Consider the following 6,565-nt stretch of genomic DNA (forward strand, 5'->3'; position numbering starts at 1 on the left):
GACTAAGCTCAATGTGCCCATTTAGTCATTAATAAAAAAGGATTATGCTCTATCAAATAATAACATCCTCTACTAATTCCTGTATAAAGTTTGTTTTCTTTGGCAAATTGCTATATGTTCTTTTCCAGTAGATAGTGATACTTGTAAGGGGTGAGTAGATAAGGCATGAATCATTGGGTCAGAAAATATCCTGAGTGGGCCCACAGGGATCATGGATCCAGCCCCTGTCCCTGCCTAGACACCCCAACAATCCCACCCTGTGCATCCCTGGGAGCGTTGTCCAAACCCTCCTGGAGCTCTGGCAGCCTTGGGGCTGTGCCCATTCCCTGGGGAGCCTGGGCAGTGCCCAGCACCCTCTGGGGAAGAACCTTTCCCTGATCTCCAGCCTGACCCTCCTGTTCTGGTATTCTGCACTCTGATCTTTGGTTCTCTCCCAAGGCAGTGGGTAAGTGAGACAGAGATGGAGTTAAATGCAGGATTGTGGAGAGAGGCCCTCCCAGAAGAGCCATTGCTTGTGGGGAAGGTGCCCCTTTTTTCACAGAATCATAGGGACCTCCTCAATTTTCTTACATAACAAAAAAATACCTTATCCTGTGAGGGTCCAGTTCATTACTGTGAGAACAAGTAAAAATCCCAAGGCACAGCTCATGTTTAGGAATCATCCACCATAGAGATTTTAATTCCTTAGGAATTTAGCTGCCTTAGACCCCCCCAGACCCCTCTGTCCCAGCACAGAGCATGAGTCCATGGAGCTACAGAACAGGGATCACAGGGATGGAAGCATTTCCTTGCCTCATACTGCCTTGAGCTGCAGCACCAGGGATGCCAGGCTGGGGCCAGCAGATCCTGAAGTTTGAGAGAATGAGGTAAGAGATAGGAAAATTACCCAGAGTATTTATGTAACTCAACATTGTGCAAAAAGTCTAATTGGGATTAGACACAAAATGCACTATTTTTCTTGCTGTATTGGAATGCCCAGGTATGTTTGTAGAGTTGTAAAAAAATCCTTCTGCATGCACCATGTATTTATCCACTGTTCTGTGTTATCTCTGTGTGACAGTGACTTTGAATATTTCCAGGTTTTACTTCTGCTTTTTAACTTCTACTTGCAAAATGATCTGTTTGTTATTGTGGGGAGAGTGATGGCTTGCTGCCAGGCAGGGTGGTGTGGATGATGTTTGCCTCATCCTGATGCTTTCCAGCTATTTCTGGGAGGAGATGTCTTTAATCACAAGGATCCTCCTCTTCAGAAATAAATAATGGAAATATTCATCACTGAGTAAAGTGACTGCCAAGGATCAATCTGCATGGTTGCTGATAAGGAACAGCAACTCACAAATTCAGCTGTCAGTGAGAAATCTTTAGGTTTGCTCTTACTCCAGAGTGTCTTTGACCTATTCTCTATTTATAAGATAGAGAAAAGATTTCATAGTTTCTCAGGGAGAGATGTGCAAGTCTGTACAGTACCTGAGAAGCAGCTGGCTCCTGATTTCTCATTTTTATTTGTATATTAAGGCAAACATGTTTAACTTCCACCTGATCTGTTCCTCAGTGTCAAACAAAAAACCAGGCTAGAAAAAAAATACAATTTTCTCATTCTGCAGATGTAAAAAATTGTTCACTATTCTGTGAATTCTGCAAATTTGGACTCAATTCTTCCTGAAACAGCAGGTTGGGAGATTGTTCCATATCAGACTTATTTTTGATTAATTTTTGATTGTTTTTGATTACTATGCTTGGTACCAGACTGAATCAGTACATTGAGGTTCTGCTGCTCTAGAAGTATTTTGAAAATTCAAATTCAGCCTTAGCACACAAAAATATCTTTTTTTTTTTTCTGTAATAGAAAAGGACTGAGGGTCCATAACTTCTACTGGTTAAAAACTTGTCCTATTTGAGTTTAACTTGTTTTACAGAGTGTTTCATTGTGGTTAGAAAATGTTTTTATGTGCTTTGCCTTTGTCATAACAATAGAATAGAATTAGGGCATTAGGGAATAAAGTTTCCTGATAGTCAAAAACTTTGATGGTATCTAGGAACTTCCCTGAATGTTAGGACATATTTAAAATAAACCCAGCCCTCTGCCTGGTGTAGTGTCTCATATCAGTCTTTGATGTGGGGTTTTCATGTCTAACTTAGTTTATGGGTGAGACAGAGTAACAGTCAGGAGAATGAGAACAAAATAACCCAAAGAGATGAAGGCAATGTTTGTCAACAGAAGATGCAAAACTCAGCAAACACATTTCTCCAGAGCTTCTCCTTGGTCTGTCACACCTGGAGTTTTGCACTGCTCCTGGATTTCCATGATAATTTCTGATGTGGAGCCAGGTCTCTTGTGGTCACAGCAGAGCTCAGATTGATTTTAGTTAACGGAGAAGCCAAAGAGTAATGGCTGCATGGAAAGAAAAGGAAGGCATTAGAACAGAAATGGCCTCATTTGAGAGGGGAAATGTTCAAGTTACCCTTTAAAGGGAGTCTTGTCTTTGAAGAGCCTGAATGAACCATAAAACCAGCGACCCATGGCGTTAATAACAGAGTGTGAAGTGAATGTTGATGGTGCCATTACTCTCAAAAGGGCAAACAAGGTTGTCTAAACACCTTCAGCTGTTTAATGAAAATATATCTCTTCAAAAGTATATCTCCAATACAGTCTCTGGGTTCCTCTCAGTTTTCTTGTGATACTTGGGGGAGTTCTTTGCACTTCTTAGGAGTGGGGTTGACTTAATTTCTTTTGATTTATGTATTGACCACAAGGACTTCATTAGTTACTGATTTTTAGTTTGAATTTTAAACTGAGTTCTATTTCTTGTAGCTTTTTGTTTGCACTGACTTTTTCTCTAATAATGGTTACAGGACAGAGCTGAGACTTCTGGACCTGTGAGTCCTCACTTCTTCCCAGGGAACATAAAATTATATCTATAAATATGTGATAACCACATGATTTTTTCAAGGAGAAATCAAGGGGAAACTGCTGGGCATGGTTATCAACAAGGCACGGGGCAAGAAGGCAGGTGGGAAATGACAGTGAGGACAACAGATCTTCAGAATAAAGAGCTTCTTGACATTCATGTTCTTAAAATGTTTGGGGTTTATTGTCTATTGCCTCTTTTAGTGACTGATTTTTGTTTAGACTGAGGCAACTTTATTCACATCCATAATGTAAGTGGTACTCCTGGATATAATTTCATAAAATATTTGGTCCTGTACTCATCTCATTTAAAATGTCCTAGTATAAGTAGGATCAGTCTCAGTATAACATTATTCTAATTTGTTGAAAAGCCACAAGTCAAAGTGTCCTGAAAAGCTCATTTCCTGTCAAGGAAAGCTGGGAATATCAAGCCCTGGGCAACCTGGTCTGACCCCAGAGCTGCCTCTGCTTTGAGCTGGAGGTTGGATAGGAGCCTCCTGAGGTCCCTTCCAGCCACTTCTTCTGTGATCCCATCATTTTATGAGGACAGACACCATAGATCCAATAGCAGGCAATTACAGGGACTGACTTTTCCCTTAATATGAAGGTTTCCCCTGACATGCTGCACTTCAGGCACTCAGGGGATATTTCAGGATCACAGGATTGTGACTGAAACCTGCTGTTATTTTAGCTCTTTATGTTTGTTTCCATAAGTGCCATGGGTGGCTTGGCCACAGCCCAAGAAAACCACCTTGTAGGTGGAAGCAGGGAGAGAAAGGAGAGGAATATCAAGGAATCAGACACCTGACTGAGAGCCCCCTTCAGAAGTCCCTTCTGCTGCAAAGTTTTCTCATTCACAGTGGAAAGTCCTCCAGAATTATGGCTTATTTTTTTATCTCACAGGGAAAATATTTCCATGTGGGAGTGGAGAAGTAAGAGCAAAGGCAAATTGGCTTGGAGGAAAAGCCATTTTTTCTGCAGTCCTGATACATCTGATAAATGGTCTTAAGGAGTAAAGTGGTAAAAAGGAAATGCATTTACTCTGCTAGATGTCAATGATAGGAGGCAGCAGCTTGAAAATCCTGCTTTAGGCAGAGCCCCAGCTAAACCATGTCAGGATATGCAATGGATAAGCAAATGGCTAATTTTCACTTGGAGAAATCTTAATAGCAAATTTGCAGTTCCCCCCTCACCTCATGGTGCTATAGATAATGATTTTCACCACAGGAGGAGAGGTATTTTATCTTGACAAGAGCAAATGTCAGCCTTCCATGGAACATCTCATATTTGTGAGCCTGTTCAAAGAATGATTTTTCTCTGATACATGGTGAAATGTCTGGAAGAAAGTAGTGGGTCTGTGTGAAGCATCTGACGAAATACCTCTTTTTGTTTACTTAATTGCGTGTTTGTCCTGCTATCCCCACTCTCCCTTTTCCATGGTCTGCCTGAAGCTATGCCCTTGAGGACACACTAAGAGGGCCCGTGTAATTTGGCATGGCTTCCCTTAAAGTTCTGCTTCAGGGGAGATCTCTTTGGTGTCTCTCAAAGCCCTTTCCCACACCCTGTCATTGCCTCACCACAGTGCAGGGCTCGTTCCCTCTGCGGAGCAGCCCAGGAAGGGAGGGAAGCGAAGGAGGCAGTGCAGGGTCTGGGGGCTCTGGCAGCTCTGGACACACACAGGGACACTGCAGCAGGCAGTGGGTTGAAACAGCCTGAAATTAGAACAACAAACTTCACATAAAAGGAAAGGCAAAGAGGTTTCTCAACCCGTTCCAAGGTTAGTTGGTGAGGCACCCCGCAGCACAGTCTGTGGGGGAGAATGAGGGATGGGGGAAGGCAGCTGCTAAACGTCCTTTGTCACAGGGGAAAAAAATAAATCATGAAACCCTACCCACAATTTTCTTGAAGAAACGGGATTAAGATCAAAAATAATTATATGAAGTAACATGAACAGTCACAATGTAGAAAAAAAAGGTTTTTATTTCTCCTTGCGTCAACAAGAAGGGAAGAGGAATTTTTGACTTTTAGTTTACTCAGCTCTTTATCAGGAGTCTGAGCTGTTTCCTTGACCAGGGAGAAATCGGAGTTTTGATTATCAGAACTGACTCTGGGAGTTCTAATGGAAATACTGGAGTTCCCCTGCTTGCTGGGGGTGGTGTTTATTCCAGCATTTGCTATCTGTAAAACCACAAAATCTATAACCAGAGCTGTCCCCTGGGAATCGCGCTTTTGGAGAGATTTCAAATGCCGAGAAGGAGAGTCAGAGATAAAGCCTGGGTTTGCAGATGCCCCCTCCTTGGCAGAGTTCAGGGACAGCTGATCAGGCCTGCGAGCAGCACGTGGCTCCACACAAGTCTGTGGCTGGAGCAGGGCTGTGCCAGGGAGAAGGGGGAGCAGGGGGACCCCAGGAATGGGGCTCACACCTGCCCTGGGCACTCAGGGTCACCTCTGAGCACTGGGAACTCCTCTTGTGCTCAGCAGGGCATCTCTTGGGCACTTGAAATAGGTGCATTTGGAGGATTTAGAGCACAGATGAGGGAGTCAGACCCCCAGCCTTACTGTCAAAGGGGAAAGGGTAACTAACTCAATGAGAACAATTTTATTCATGTTTTTGTCATCTCTGCATGTCACCAGACCAATGCTCAGCTTGTCTGACACCTTTCAGAGTCCTTTCCTACCAAGAGACGAGGTGGTCTGCAGACAGTGGTTGACGTGGAAGACAAAAGGACCCAAATAATGGCACCATCGTGGATTCGCTGCATTTTTCTGGTCAATGTTCCCTCAAATGGCACATTGAGGATGTGGAGGAGGAGGCTGCCACATCAAACAGGCGCTTTCTGAGCTGGCAGTCCTAGGCTGGCTTTCTAAACATACACTTGCCCTTCTTTGTGACAGCATTTACAGAGGGCAGCTCTTTCCTACCCTGCTTTCCTACCCTCACCAATGAGACAGACCACCAGATCATCAGTGGTGGCCAGGGCAGCTCAGCCCCTCAGTCCATCACAGCAGGGGACCAGTAAGAAAATGGAGGAAATGAGAATTCTGGCTTGCTCTGTGCCGAGGAGTGGCTTGCTGCCCTCTAATTGTGGCTACAGCTTTGCCAGACACTCAGCTTTGTTAATACAATGTGAATGCCACCTACGTGCCCCTCACTGCTGTCCTTCGGTTTGCTGCGCTTTGAGGAGGTCTTGCCTGAGTCATTTCAGCCTTTCCCCTTTATTTCTGCTTTTTTAAGACCACGTTTTTCAAAGAAGTGAGTTCCAATTTAGGCACGGAGTTGGTGCAAAGCCTCAGCGTAAAAATGGGTCTTTGGAAAGAGCTTGACGTCAACATTGAAGTGAAACTGTCTCATCTTTTTGTGTCTGGAGAAGAACTGGCATCTTTGAGAGCTGTCATGTTAAGAGTGCAGGTTATGGGTGAGCAGCAGCTGAGGTTTGAGCCTGTCAGACTCTCCCACTGACTCACTGTGAGCTCCAAAAGCCCAGGTAGGAAGTAATTTTTTTGGGTGTTAATCAAAGGATCATAGACTCTGGAATAGTTTGGGTTGGAAGGGACCCAAAAGCCCATCCAGTCCCAAGGACTGCCATGGGCAGGAACACCTTCCACTAGTCCAGGCTGCTCCAAACCCCATCCAGCCTGGCCTTGGACCTTCCAGAG

Source organism: Geospiza fortis, unplaced genomic scaffold, assembly GCF_000277835.1.
Source record: "Geospiza fortis unplaced genomic scaffold, GeoFor_1.0 scaffold229, whole genome shotgun sequence".
Taxonomy (NCBI): Eukaryota; Metazoa; Chordata; class Aves; order Passeriformes; family Thraupidae; genus Geospiza; species Geospiza fortis.